We start from the raw sequence: 15,459 nt of genomic DNA, 5'->3' as shown, positions 1-15,459 counted from the left end.
TATTTTTTAAAGTTTTTTTATTAGTGGGTAAAATTTAATTTTACTATATAAAAGTGGCTACTCTTATATATTAACACAAATAAAAAAATAATAGTACTCCTTATTACGAATGATTTCTTGAATATACTCACTCCCTTCCCTAAATAATAACTTCCTATATTTTCTTTTTGGGACGTTTCTCAAATAATTTTCTATCATTTTTGGAACATTACCTCACCACTAATAATACTTTATTTATTCTTACTTTTCAACCTTTCACCATTCTCAATACTAATTATAACATATTTTCACCACTTTTAATAATAATTATAATATTTTTTCTCCACTACCAATACACTTAATAATTTTTCTTTAAAACTCGTACCATCCCTTACTAAGAAGCTATTTGGGAAACAGAGGGAGTATTTAAAATTAAAATTAGGTCAAAATTTGCGAGTTCATATAAATTGTCCTTCAAATACTCCTTTTGTATATCCAACTAGTACGCCCGCCCGTGCGATGCACGGCGAACATCGAAATTGAATAATATTTTAAATAAATAAATATAAATATCTTAAACATGATGAATACATAAACAAATAATGATTTTTTAAATAAAATAATTTATTCCAATTACTTAATTAAGCATCTGAATTTAAAAAAATATAAATTTCCAATTTTATATTTTTAACAGTTGATTTCTTTTAAATACATTAATTGATTTTAATTGATAATAAGTATAAATATATAAAAGTTTTAAAAAATGAAAAGCATATATAAATGAGTATCAATTATATATTACTCCATATAGATATAATTTGTTCAAGCCATGTATTATTATTATTATTATTATTATTATTATTATTATTATTATTATTATTATTATTATTATTATTATTATTATTATGTTTTGCTCTAGTGGCAAAGGTGAGACACTAAAAAACTCTTCTTTGTGAGAGGTTTTGGGTTCAATCCCGCTTGCGTTTTCCATTATATTCAGATACTTTTTGTAATTCTAAATAATATTAATAATAATATAATTTATAATCTTCAAGATATTGGACTCTATGAGAAAGTCATTTATATTATGAGAAATGTTTGCAAGTGACTCTATATGCTCCTCAATTTTCATTACTCATAGATGCGAAATATGCACTTTCTGTCTTACAATGTCGAGATCATGAATTAAGTAAGTTTGTTGCTCATCATTGTTCCACTAACGTAAATTATGTAGCTCGGAATCCCAGTAAATGAAATTAAGCATGTTGCTGTTGTCAGTGGAGCCCTTAAGATGCATTGAAGTACTGTTTCCACAATTCAAAAAGTGATGTGAAAGACTTAGAGGGTGTTTGGCTAAGCTTATTTTAAAGAGCTTATATAAGATGTTTGAAGAGCTTATAAGATGTAATTTTTAAGAGTTTATAAGTTGTCAAAGTGTTTGGATAATTGAGCTTATAAGCTAGAGAGAGAATTTTTTGTTAGAGAGAGAGAATCGAAGAAAAATGAACTTGAATGATATATAATGAAAATAATAAATTATAGTTGAAAAATATTTGTAAAATGATTGTTGCATATGAGATTATAAAAAAATAAGTTGGGTAGATGAACTTATTTTTTGGATAGCTTATAAGCTCTTGAAGCTTATTTGTGGAGCTTATAAGTTGTTTGGAAACTTATTTTGCCAAACACTTTGGAGGATCTTATAAGCTCCTCAAAACAACTTAGCCAAACACCCTCTTAATCTAATTGGCTTATAAGCAATGTCTTTACATTATTTTCTTCCGTTGAATAAATCTTGCAAATTGTTCATAGGTTAAAATGTGGTTTTAATGTAGGCAAAATAAAAGATTCTCAATTTATCTATTCAAAGTAGTTTTTACTGATTTCTAACAAAGAACAACTTAGGTCCTCAACGGTTTGATATATCATCATTTGTCACAGCCCGCCTTAACTAAGGATAGTTAAGCCGAGTGATCTACGACTAGGGATGGGGTTAAAGAATAAGGGGAAGAAAGGGGCGTCATTTGAAACTGTAAATCTTACTCAACTTAAGAAAAATCGTCGTATTTACTCATTAATACTCTTTTGAACAGTCTATGAAAGACAACATAAAACTTAATTAATATCATTAATCAAGTTATACATCATATGAAACCATTCTCTTAAGACTCAAAGTATGACATAACATACTATAACATCAACAACATCTTGCAGCGGAAAGTAGCTAGACATATGTATGAAGACATATTCTAGACAAGTTAACTATTTATTAACAACCCTGGAGACTCCGCTCATTGCAGCACCATCATCACATCAGCTCAACCTGCACATTTAGAAAACATATGCAGGACTGAGTACAAAAGCACTCAGTGGGCACGTATGCCTAGGTATAAAAATACATGCTTCAAAACTGTAAATTGTCATGCCATCATAAACAGTACAGCAAGGGAGTTTTTCGCTAAAAAGGCCCAAGCTTACTAAATTCATTTGTGATTCTTAAAGTTCGTCTGCAGACTAAGTTCTCTTGTAATCTATCATATCTGGAACTTTGTGCCGGAGAGGTGGCCACCTCTCACGGTCACTTGACCGGCCAACCCGCTAGATGACTCACGGTCACTGGTGTACACTAGTCCTGGCAGGATAGCTATCAACTGCTCAGGACCCGAATTCGATTGCATCATTGGCAAAGCCAAAGCAGATAGATATCATACTAAAATTGAAACATTTTATGGCAAGACAATACTTGAAATAACTTTAACTCAAAGATTTTGTCATGAAATAACTTGCTTGAATGTAACATTTAAACTCATTTGATATATATGAAACTGAAATTAACAGTTAGATCATCTCATGCATTCATTCGTATAAGAGGCCTACGATACGTAGGGGATCTCTATATACATATAGTAAAAGTAATGCCCACCTCGTTGTGTCTCTGTATCAATGAGTAACGTCACTCTCTCCCTCAAGTCGTTACTTCCCAAAAGGACCTTCATCGTTATGAAGAATTGGTGAGAAGTTATAAAAGAAACTTCGATTAATAATCTAATCTCTTTTATGAAACATTAGTATCTCTAATGTTCATCTCTCTTGATTGTTAATCAATATAACAATTATTATCTCTCGTCATTACTCATTAATTATAACATCCTTATGTTATAATTAACAGCACTTCAATTAAAAGAAATATTTAACACATCGAAAAGTCCACTTTCTTAGCAGATCTATTCGCTCTCATCTCGTCTAATTAACCAATTAGAAAGTTAAACTTTCCATTAGGCATGTATTTGAGTCACGGGTCAACAAGAATTGACTATGCTCAAATCCTAATTTCACTAAAAAATTCGGCACGACCCATTCATATAAAATGTCAGCCACGAGATTTCATCGCGTGAATCTCACTACGTGAACTCGTCTCTCGACTCAAAACTTAACATCTTGACATCTTTTCAACGCAAACCAAACAATTCAAAATCATCAAAACTCTTTATCAGTAAACTATCATTTATACTCGACACCAATTGTTCGAGTGTCAGATACCAACATTTATGTGCGTTAATCATAACTCTCACAACTCACACCATTTAGTCATATCGTATCATCCATCAAAACAAATATAATCAAATTGTTTTCTAGAAAGTTTTGCTGTTTTTGTGTCATCTTTAAAAATTCATAACAACCAACTCAATCATCATAAACTCTCATACCAATTGATCTCAAAACCTTCATGAAGTGTAGTTCAATCTAAAAATGGTAGTTAACCAAAAAGGTTAAAGGTTTTTTGGAGATATTGCTCTTTTAGTGCAGGCTGTCAAAGATTGACAGTTTCTGCCAATTTTGTTTAGGCCATTAGAAACCAAGTCAAACCTTAATAAAATTCCATCAAATTTAATCAGCCAAAACTAAAGGTATCCTTGAAGATTTGGTTAAAATTTCACAAGAGAAAACGTTCATATGATCTGCCAAATAAACAATGAAACTCATACACTTTTACTGTTGGAAAAATATGACAGCAGAACAGGGCATTTTTGAAATAATAAACTGCTCTGTTTCAGAGGTCATAAAAATCGAAATCTTATGTTTTTAGAAAAGTATTGAAGTCTAGTTTCGTTTAAAAAAAAACGGTGATGCAAAATCCTTCATGGATTAATAGATATAAACGTTTTTGTGAAGTCTACCAACAGTTGACAGATTCTGTCAAGGGTTTTTCAAAATATCTTTAAAATAGCAAACATCATCCAAAAGACATGAAATTTTGCAGCGACGAAATACACATATCATAGATAAACATACTAAAATTTCAGAGCCATCAAGCAATGAAACTCATCGAAACATAAGCTTGAAACTGCTGTAAAATTTTTACAGAATTCCAGTTTTAATTTCGTTCAACAATTATCATCCATAAATTGTAAATCAATTAGCATGCTCATGTGATATCGTAGAACACATATACGCAATAATATTCATTATGCAACGTCCCAAACTTCACGAATTTAAATAATCATACTCTAAAAACTTATAAAATTTTCGTGCTTGGAAAAATACGAATTTAATATATATCGATCCTAGCATGCCCCTAAGCACAAATATAAAGTCAAAACGATCAAACAAAAATCGAAAGACAAGCTAACGGACGAAAAACGGGGCTGCCCTCATGAGTTTCATAGCTACGGTTCGTTCCGTTCTTACTCTCTTCATTAAACATGCTCAACATCTACCCAAGAACAACATACTAAAATTTCACGACGATCCGACGTCGTTTCAAAATAAAGTCGAGAATCGACGTTTTTCGACGTCGACTAAACTCGAAAATCTAACCATCAAAACGTAGGTAGAGATGTTACCTACTTAGATACGTGATCGAAAAGATGATCGGGGCTCGTCTTCTCGCTCAAAACAGAGCTCAAAAGCTCCAACTCCTCAACAATGGAGATATGCGTGAGTTGTGTGTGTGAGATAATTAAAAATTAAAAGTGAGGGGTGTTGGCTGCTAACAGCCGTAAGTAAGTGAGGGGAAAGGGGTTTGGGCGGTTGGGGGGTGGTTAGGGGTAGGGTAGGTTAGATATTTAGTCGTTAAATATCTCGTTTCGTCTCGTCTCGTATCGTCTTAACGACTAACTACCCATACTCTTCGTTACTCGCCCTCTCAACTCCTACTCACTTTCATTACACTCGTAATTCTATATAAATATAGAAAACGCATGCTCGTTCTCGAAATTCTGATAAACGAGCTCGGTTCGTTTATCGAGAAATCCCGATTTACTATTCACTTGTCGTCCAAAAATAAAAACTTTCATTATTGGACTCGTATCGAAAAACTAAGAATATTTCTCGACGACGTGCACGTAAGATTTTGAAAGTCGACAAAAAGACGAAATAGCAGTATTTTTACTATTCATCGTCAAAAAGTCAAAAATTTCAAAAACGTCTTAACGGACTCAGATTTCACTTCCGAGTTCACTGTTCTCATTCAAATAATTATCTCGAATTATTCAAATACTCAAACTCAAATACGAATATAAAATCTCACATCATCAAAAGAACATCTCAACGTCTTTAAAATAACAAGAAAACTTCATATATCTCCTCATCTATTTACAAAGTAATCAAACAAGGGATCTAAACCTTAATTACTCAAACTCAAGTAATTAAACACGTCATCAAAAGCCCGGGTATTACATACCCTCCCCCTTAAAATAAATTTCGTCCCGAAATTTGTACCTCCTGTAAATGTTTCGAGTACTTCTCTCACATCTTATCCTCAAGCTCTCTTTCCACTTCTTTCTAACTATCATATCTCCATTGGACCTTATCCAATGCAATCGACTTATTACTCAATTGCTGAATTTTATGATTTAGCATCATATGAGGTCTCTCTTCATAACTCAAGTCTGGTTCTAAGATCATTTCTTCTTAGTAAACCGCATGGTTTGGGTCGAAAATATATATCCTCTCAATTGTGACACGTGAAACACGTTATGCACATTTCCAAAGCTAGGTGGCAAAGCCAACCTGTACGCTATTGGACCTATCTTTTGCAATATCTCGTAAGGACTTATAACTCTGGGTCTAAGCTGTCCTTTTAACTCCAAATCTATTCATCCCCTTTGAGGGTGAAACCTTCAAGAAAACTTCGTCTCCTATCTAGAAACTTTGTCTCACATCTTATAGGCAAACTCAATTAGTGGCAACACATTCTCCCGATGTACTCCTCTATAAAGGATAGTAGTTCTTATCATATCTTCTATCGTCTACTATGCTAAAATTCATCCTTGTACCCAACTCTTTCTGTAACTCATCCAAAAACATGATGTAATTTTTTTTTGAGGTGATCTACACCGGTACCCAAAGCAATCTTATAATCTCACGAACGTACAATTGTGCTAACTTATCTGGTCCATACGCGATTAGGATCGGTATGTAATGTGCAGATTTTGTTAGTCGATCTACAATCACCCAAATTGCTGTATTTCTTCTTTGACTTTTCGGTAAAGCTATCACAAAATCCATCGCTATGTGATCCCATTTCCACTCGGGAATCTCCAACAGTTTTAACTTCCCATAGGGTCGTTGGTGTAATGTTTTCACTTGCTGACAAGCTAAGCATCGCTCTACAAACGAAGCTATGTCTCGTTTCATTCTGTCCCACAAAATCTCTTTTTCACAACCTAATACATCTTTGTGCCTCCTAGGTGGGCGGTGTAAGGCGTGTCATGAGTCTCACTCATGATCGTATTCTTAAGTTCATCATCGCGGGGAATGCATATTCTCCCCTCAAATAAAATAGCATTATCTGATGCTTTTTGGTAACTCTTGAGATCTCCTGCTCTTATCCTTTCTCGTAACTTGTTCATTGTCTCATCTTTCCTTGTGCTTCAATCACCATTTTCCTCAAACTAGGCATCGTCGCAACAATACTCGCTATCGTCCCTGGTGGTTTTATCATCTCTATCCTCATCTTGTCAAAGTCCTTTATAAGCTCATCCTCTCTCGTGAGAAGACATCCTAACTTTGACGAGACCGTTCGGCTAAATGCATCGGCTACTACATTGGCCTTGCCAGGGTGATAATTAATGTCACAGTCAACACCCTTTACTAATTCGAGCCATCTCCTTTGCCTCATGTTAATATCCTTATGCTCAAAAAAGTATTTCAAACTTTTGTGGTTCATGAAAATCTCACATCTAACTCCGTAGAGATGATGTCTCCAAATTTTCAGGGCATGCACAACGGCTGCAAGCTCTAAATCATGCGTTGGATAATTTATCTCGTGGGGTCTAAGTTGTCGTGATGCATAGACTATAACTCTTCCTTCTTGCATCAAAACACATCCTAGCCCATTCTTTGACGCATCTGTGTAGATGGTATACTCTTTATCCATTTCCGGGACTAGCAGCACTGGTGATGTAGTCAATTTCCTTTAAGCTTTTAAAAACTCTCTTTACACTCCTCTTTCCAATTGTACTTAGCTTCTTTTCTCGGTCTTGCTATCATGGAAAATCCTTCAATAAACCTCTGATAATATCCTGCTAAGCCTAAAAAGTTGCGAATCTCGTTAGGCGTAGTTGGTGATGTCCACTCATGTACAGCTTGTACCTTGATAGGGTCAACTTTAATTCCTTCGGATGATACAATATGTCCTAGTAAAGTTACTTCGTTCAACCAAAACTCGCACTTGGTGAATTTGGCAAAAAGTTTTTCAACTCTTAGTGTTTCCAACATCGTTTTCAAATGTTTTGGAGCTCCTGCTCATTCTTCGAATAGATGAGAATATCATCTATGAAAACTAGGACAAATTTATCCAGTTATTGATGAAAACTCAATTCATGTGATCCATGAAAACTACTGGTGCCTTCGTCAAACCGAATGGCATAACTATGAACTCATAGTGCTCATACCTCATTTGAAAAGCTGTCTTAGGTATATCATTCTGTCAAAATTTGAACTGGTGGTAATATGATCTCAAGTCAACTTTCAAGAAAAACTCGCTCCTCGTAATTGATCAAACAAGTCATCTATCCTCGGCAAAGGATATTTGTTCTTGAGTGTCAATTTATTTAGCTCTCGATAATCTATGCACATTCTCAACGTGCCATCATTCTTTTGACAAAAAGGACTGGTGCTCCCCACGGGGTTACACTACGTCTAATAAAACCTAACTCGAGCAATTCTTGTAGCTGAATCTTCAGCTCTTGTAGCTCCTTAGGCGCCATTCTATAGGGTGCCTTCGACACTGGTGCTGATCCAGGTTCTAGGTCGATAGTGAACTCCAACTATCTTGTTGGTGGCAATCCTGGTAAGACCTCGGGAAATACATCTCTATATTCCCTTACCACTGCTATATCCTCAAAGTTTTTTTTTTTACTTGATTCTCCTTCATCATTCAAGTAAACTAGGTAAGCTTGTGCTCCTTTCTTCTTTACCAATTTCGACGCCTGAAGTGCCGAAACGATTGGAACTCTCTTCTTTCTATCAATGCCGTGAAAATATGTCTGTTCCTTCCCAGGTGGTTGGAAAGTTATCTGTCTCTTCTTACAATCAATCGGGGCAAAGTTCTCTGCTAACCAGTCCATCCTTAGAATAATGTCTACGTTCCACATAGGCATTAAGTGCAAGGTTCTTGTTTTCATCTTTAGTGATCCTAACTCAAACTCTAATTTAGAAATCATGTGAGAAACTGTAGTAGCTCTTCCTACAGGAGTGATTACTCTCAACTTGGGACTAGCTCGTTTTGGTTCGAGTTTGAAGGTAACATGCTTCAAACACTTAAAGAATGCGAAGCTCCTGTATTAAACAGGATTCTAACTGGTGCATCCAATAACTTGCCCATACTACCTTAAAGTCCTGCCTTAAACCGGCATTTAAAACTCATACATCTCTTCATCAGTATCCATCTTCTGATGAGCGAACGTGATAGCTCACAGAATTCTCAATTATACTCTACAACCGATTTCTTTCCTTGCATCAAACTTCGATAATCAGCCTCTCGCTGCTTACTGTACTCCTCGGTACATACTTCTCAAGAGTAGTCTTAAATTGTTCTCAAGTATAGTTTACCAGTTGTTCAGGTGTTAAAGTCCTCTGACGTGCCTCTCACTAGTCTTATACATTAAAAGAATCTACTAGGATAACTCAAAAGTTGTAAGGGTTCAATCCTAGAACGACATCAAAATAAATTGTTCAAGAGACTCAAATGAATGACCAGAGGGTAGAATGAAGTAACTATCAGGTCGAACAAAATGACCTAGAGTAAGAACCCATCTGGCTTTTCAACCGAAAGTTGAAACACATGGGTTTATAAACCCAAAACACGTCTACTGAGATTTGGATCATGCGGACTGGCCAGGTCCAACATAATCACTCCCCAGTCACACGGGATATACTATCCCGAACTTGGAAATTCTGTATCTTCTAAACCCTCAACATACTATACATAACAAAACTTAAGTTCACACCAGCAAGCTAAAAGCTTAAACTCAGGGTCCTATGTTCTAGACTCTTGTTTCGAAAATTCAATATTTTTCGACTCTCCTCTCATGTTGCGGTGTTGGTGGCGGAGTATTATCCCGCCCATCCTTCACATCACACTCTTGATGACATCTTTGAGGCATTTTTGAAATCACAAAAGGAAAACTCAACTCGACCAACGCTCTAAGCATCCTCGAAACTCAAGTTCAATTTACTAACTCAACTTTAAGGAAACCCTCACGGTCACCTTAACATTCATCTGTAAGGTAATAAGCACTCACGAAATGCTAACAAAAAGACCACTCTGGTCAACCTAATATATCCATCAGTAGAATGCCTCTTTTTAGAGGGCTTACATAAAGGGGTTATTTAAACCCTACAAAAACCATAGTATCTATCGTAATGTCCCTTCTAAACCGACACCATTAATAGTACTATGTCTCGGTCTGGACCTCCTACGGTAATTGCTACCAGTTAACTCATCTAGTTGCTACTTTAGCACACTAGGAACATCCATCTATTTAACATCAGTAGGGTACTATATTCGCATGCTTATCTATCATCATGTCAAAATCTCAAGTACCAGTATCTCCTAAGTAAGTTATATACATCGCAATGTAATTGCAACTAATCAAAAACGAGGGTGTACCGCGCATACTCTTAAGATCATCCTTAGCTCTAGCCTACATCGACTTCTCTTCTCATCCTCATCAACTCTAGCCCTCCTCGGCTACTTCTCATCCTCATTATCGTTTATCATTTTATCATCTTTGGTAACTGATACTCAAGGATCGACTCGATATCTACTACACTCTTCTAGAGTCCCTGGTAGAAAACAGGCATCCGGTCAGTAGATCTGCATAGAAAATCTGGGTATCTGTAACAAATCCCATCTCCTGTGGGTCCAATGCTCAAGACGACATGTTCCATCATATTGAGTGGTTTTCTTCCTTGCTTAATCCTACCACTCGATTGGTAGCACGGGGACTAGGTGCACGATGCCATCCTGTCTAGTAACAACCATAAGGCTTTCATCCTTTCATAGTCTATGAACATGTGTTTGAAAATCTGCTAGGGTATCTCTGTACCACATACTGTACGCCTCGTCCTCGTATCCGATCTTTCCTGAGTTCGATCTCACAACAGTCCACTTTCGTGCAGTGCCAACAGTCCTGGCTAACCTATAAGGAGAACTTAAAGGTGACTCTAGGAACTAACTCTACTTGGCTCCACCAACAGAAATAAACAAAACATAACTTAGCAAAACTCCTATTAAGTAGTACTGTTATCTTAAAACTCAAGCTCAAAACATCTAAATTCTCATCTCGTCCCATCTTTACTCAGTAGGGAATCTCTCTAAACAATTATATTAGATCCCTTAATCTAAATCATCGTGACTCAGTAAGACAACTCAACAATTCTCTCTCAAAGCCATCTCCAAAGACTATGGCTCATGATACCTCCTCAAGTATCATTAAGGTTGCGTGAGCAAAACTCGCGTCACAAAACATCTCAACATATCGTACAATATCTCATTGCAGCATGCTAATAACTCATCATTAATCATGCTATTATACTCAAGCTCATAACTCAAACTCATAACTCAAACCAACAAGTACTTAAAGCAATTGCTAATTCTCTCAAGCTTTAGCTCTAAGTTCTCATTTCATCCTTCTACTTAGTAAAAAAAATCTCTCTTAACAATGACATTAGATTCCTTCATCTAAATCATTGTGACTTAACACAACAGCTCAAACAATTCTCATCACAAAACATCTCAAATACATCACATCATAACTCATAATTATGCATCCTCAATCATATAACATCATATGATATAAACGCTCTCATGATTCATCATGTAACGTCAACATATGCTCTTACAACATAATAACTCATTATTAATCATGTTGTCATCCTCAAACTCAAACTATGCACCTTCAAAGTGTAACATCATAACTCATCATATAACCTCAACATCATGCTCTTCAAAATTTAACGTCAAATAAACTTTGAAATTTTACATACCTCGTTGAGCCTGGTGTGATGGTGCGCTGAGCTCACGGTTGTTAATAACTATTAGTCTAGTGACTCATTCTAGACTAAACTCAAGACTTCTAATTCAGAGCTTTCCTTCGCTCTGATACCACTCTGTCACAGCCCGCCTTAACTAAGGATAGTTAAGCCGAGTGATCTACGACTAGGGATGGGGTTAAAGAATAAGGGGAAGAAAGGGGCGTCATTTGAAACTGTAAATCTTACTCAACTTAAGAAAAATCGTCGTATTTACTCATTAATACTCTTTTGAACAGTCTATGAAAGACAACATAAAACTTAATTAATATCATTAATCAAGTTATACATCATATGAAACCATTCTCTTAAGACTCAAAGTATGACATAACATACTATAACATCAACAACATCTTGCAGCGGAAAGTAGCTAGACATATGTATGAAGACATATTCTAGACAAGTTAACTATTTATTAACAACCCTGGAGACTCCGCTCATTGCAGCACCATCATCACATCAGCTCAACCTGCACATTTAGAAAACATATGCAGGGCTGAGTACAAAAGCACTCAGTGGGCACGTATGCCTAGGTATAAAAATACATGCTTCAAAACTGTAAATTGTCATGCCATCATAAACAGTACAGCAAGGGAGTTTTTCGCTAAAAAGGCCCAAGCTTACTAAATTCATTTGTGATTCTTAAAGTTCGTCTGCAGACTAAGTTCTCTTGTAATCTATCATATCTGGAACTTTGTGCCGGAGAGGTGGCCACCTCTCACGGTCACTTGACCGGCCAACCCGCTAGATGACTCACGGTCACTGGTGTACACTAGTCCTGGCAGGATAGCTATCAACTGCTCAGGACCCGAATTCGATTGCATCATTGGCAAAGCCAAAGCAGATAGATATCATACTAAAATTGAAACATTTTATGGCAAGACAATACTTGAAATAACTTTAACTCAAAGATTTTGTCATGAAATAACTTGCTTGAATGTAACATTTAAACTCATTTGATATATATGAAACTGAAATTAACAGTTAGATCATCTCATGCATTCATTCGTATAAGAGGCCTACGATACGTAGGGGATCTCTATATACGTATAGTAAAAGTAATGCCCACCTCGTTGTGTCTCTGTATCAATGAGTAACGTCACTCTCTCCCTCAAGTCGTTACTTCCCAAAAGGACCTTCATCGTTATGAAGAATTGGTGAGAAGTTATAAAAGAAACCTCGATTAATAATCTAATTTCTTTTATGAAACATTAGTATCTCTAATGTTCATCTCTCTTGATTGTTAATCAATATAACAATTATTATCTCTCGTCATTACTCATTAATTATAACATCCTTATGTTATAATTAACAGCACTTCAATTAAAAGAAATATTTAACACATCGAAAAGTCCACTTTCTTAGCAGATCTATTCGCTCTCATCTCGTCTAATTAACCAATTAGAAAGTTAAACTTTCCATTAGGCATGTATTTGAGTCACGGGTCAACAAGAATTGACTATGCTCAAATCCTAATTTCACTAAAAAATTCGGCATGACCCATTCATATAAAATGTCAGCCACGAGATTTCATCGCGTGAATCTCACTACGTGAACTCGTCTCTCGACTCAAAACTTAACATCTTGACATCTTTTCAACGCAAACCAAACAATTCAAAATCATCAAAACTCTTTATCAGTAAACTATCATTTATACTCGACACCAATTGTTCGAGTGTCAGATACCAACATTTATGTGCGTTAATCATAACTCTCACAACTCACACCATTTAGTCATATCGTATCATCCATCAAAACAAATATAATCAAATTGTTTTCTAGAAAGTTTTGCTGTTTTTGTGTCATCTTTAAAAATTCATAACAACCAACTCAATCATCATAAACTCTCATACCAATTGATCTCAAAACCTTCATGAAGTGTAGTTCAATCTAAAAATGGTAGTTAACCAAAAAGGTTAAAGGTTTTTTGGAGATATTGCTCTTTTAGTGCAGGCTGTCAAAGATTGACAGTTTCTGCCAATTTTGTTTAGGCCATTAGAAACCAAGTCAAACCTTAATAAAATTCCATCAAATTTAATCAGCCAAAACTAAAGGTATCCTTGAAGATTTGGTTAAAATTTCACAAGAGAAAACGTTCATATGATATGCCAAATAAACAATGAAACTCATACACTTTTACTGTTGGAAAAATATGACAGCAGAACAGGGCATTTTTGAAATAATAAACTGCTCTGTTTCAGAGGTCATAAAAATCGAAATCTTATGTTTTTAGAAAAGTATTGAAGTCTAGTTTCGTTTAAAAAAAAACGGTGATGCAAAATCCTTCATGGATTAATAGATATAAACGTTTTTGTGAAGTCTACCAACAGTTGACAGATTCTGTCAAGGGTTTTTCAAAATATCTTTAAAATAGCAAACATCATCCAAAAGACATGAAATTTTGCAGCGACGAAATACACATATCATAGATAAACATACTAAAATTTCAGAGCCATCAAGCAATGAAACTCATCGAAACATAAGCTTGAAACTGCTGTAAAATTTTGACAGAATTCCAGTTTTAATTTCGTTCAACAATTATCATCCATAAATTGTAAATCAATTAGCATGCTCATGTGATATCGTAGAACACATATACGCAATAATATTCATTATGCAACGTCCCAAACTTCACGAATTTAAATAATCATACTCTAAAAACTTATAAAATTTTCGTGCTTGGAAAAATACGAATTTAATATATATCGATCCTAGCATGCCCCTAAGCACAAATATAAAGTCAAAACGATCAAACAAAAATCGAAAGACAAGCTAACGGACGAAAAACGGGGCTGCCCTCATGAGTTTCATAGCTACGGTTCGTTCCGTTCTTACTCTCTTCATTAAACATGCTCAACATCTACCCAAGAACAACATACTAAAATTTCACGACGATCCGACGTCGTTTCAAAATAAAGTCGAGAATCGACGTTTTTCGACGTCGACTAAACTCGAAAATCTAACCATCAAAACGTAGGTAGAGATGTTACCTACTTAGATACGTGATCGAAAAGATGATCGGGGCTCGTCTTCTCGCTCAAAACAGAGCTCAAAAGCTCCAACTCCTCAACAATGGAGATATGCGTGAGTTGTGTGTGTGAGATAATTAAAAATTAAAAGTGAGGGGTGTTGGCTGCTAACAGCCGTAAGTAAGTGAGGGGAAAGGGGTTTGGGCGGTTGGGGGGTGGTTAGGGGTAGGGTAGGTTAGATATTTAGTCGTTAAATATCTCGTTTCGTCTCGTCTCGTATCGTCTTAACGACTAACTACCCATACTCTTCGTTACTCGCCCTCTCAACTCCTACTCACTTTCATTACACTCGTAATTCTATATAAATATAGAAAACGCATGCTCGTTCTCGAAATTCTGATAAACGAGCTCGGTTCGTTTATCGAGAAATCCCGATTTACTATTCACTCGTCGTCCAAAAATAAAAACTTTCATTATTGGACTCGTATCGAAAAACTAAGAATATTTCTCGACGACGTGCACGTAAGATTTTGAAAGTCGACAAAAAGACGAAATAGCAGTATTTTTACTATTTATCGTCAAAAAGTCAAAAATTTCAAAAACGTCTTAACGGACTCAGATTTCACTTCCGAGTTCACTGTTCTCATTCAAATAATTATCTCGAATTATTCAAATACTCAAACTCAAATACGAATATAAAATCTCACATCATCAAAAGAACATCTCAACGTCTTTAAAATAACAAGAAAACTTCATATATCTCCTCATCTATTTACAAAGTAATCAAACAAGGGATCTAAACCTTAATTACTCAAACTCAAGTAATTAAACACGTCATCAAAAGCCCGGGTATTACATCATTACTCTTAAAATATTATTAAGTCATTTAAAAATTGAGTCTAATTTGTAATAAGGTTGAAAGGTTTAAATTTAGTTGGCAACCAACTCTGTTATATTAATTGGTTAAAGT

At 35.4% G+C, this 15,459-nt stretch overlaps 2 long non-coding RNA genes across 2 annotated transcripts; both read right to left on the bottom strand.

Moving 5' to 3' along the window:
* Positions 1–2,076: 2,076 nt before the first annotated feature.
* On the bottom strand, positions 2,077–4,934 carry LOC130989513 (uncharacterized). Its single transcript, XR_009090662.1, has 3 exons — positions 4,824–4,934; positions 2,903–2,969; positions 2,077–2,302 (listed from the first exon to the last, which is right to left on the bottom strand). It is a non-coding gene; the product is annotated as an uncharacterized LOC130989513 (long non-coding RNA).
* Positions 4,935–11,763: 6,829 nt separating this feature from the next.
* LOC130989512 (uncharacterized) lies at positions 11,764–14,620 on the bottom strand. Its single transcript, XR_009090661.1, has 3 exons — positions 14,511–14,620; positions 12,590–12,656; positions 11,764–11,989 (listed from the first exon to the last, which is right to left on the bottom strand). It is a non-coding gene; the product is annotated as an uncharacterized LOC130989512 (long non-coding RNA).
* Positions 14,621–15,459: the final 839 nt, after the last annotated feature.

Source organism: Salvia miltiorrhiza, chromosome 6 (assembly GCF_028751815.1).
Source record: "Salvia miltiorrhiza cultivar Shanhuang (shh) chromosome 6, IMPLAD_Smil_shh, whole genome shotgun sequence".
Lineage (NCBI taxonomy): Eukaryota > Viridiplantae > Streptophyta > Magnoliopsida > Lamiales > Lamiaceae > Salvia > Salvia miltiorrhiza.
This window is presented reverse-complemented; position numbering and strand designations above follow the sequence as displayed.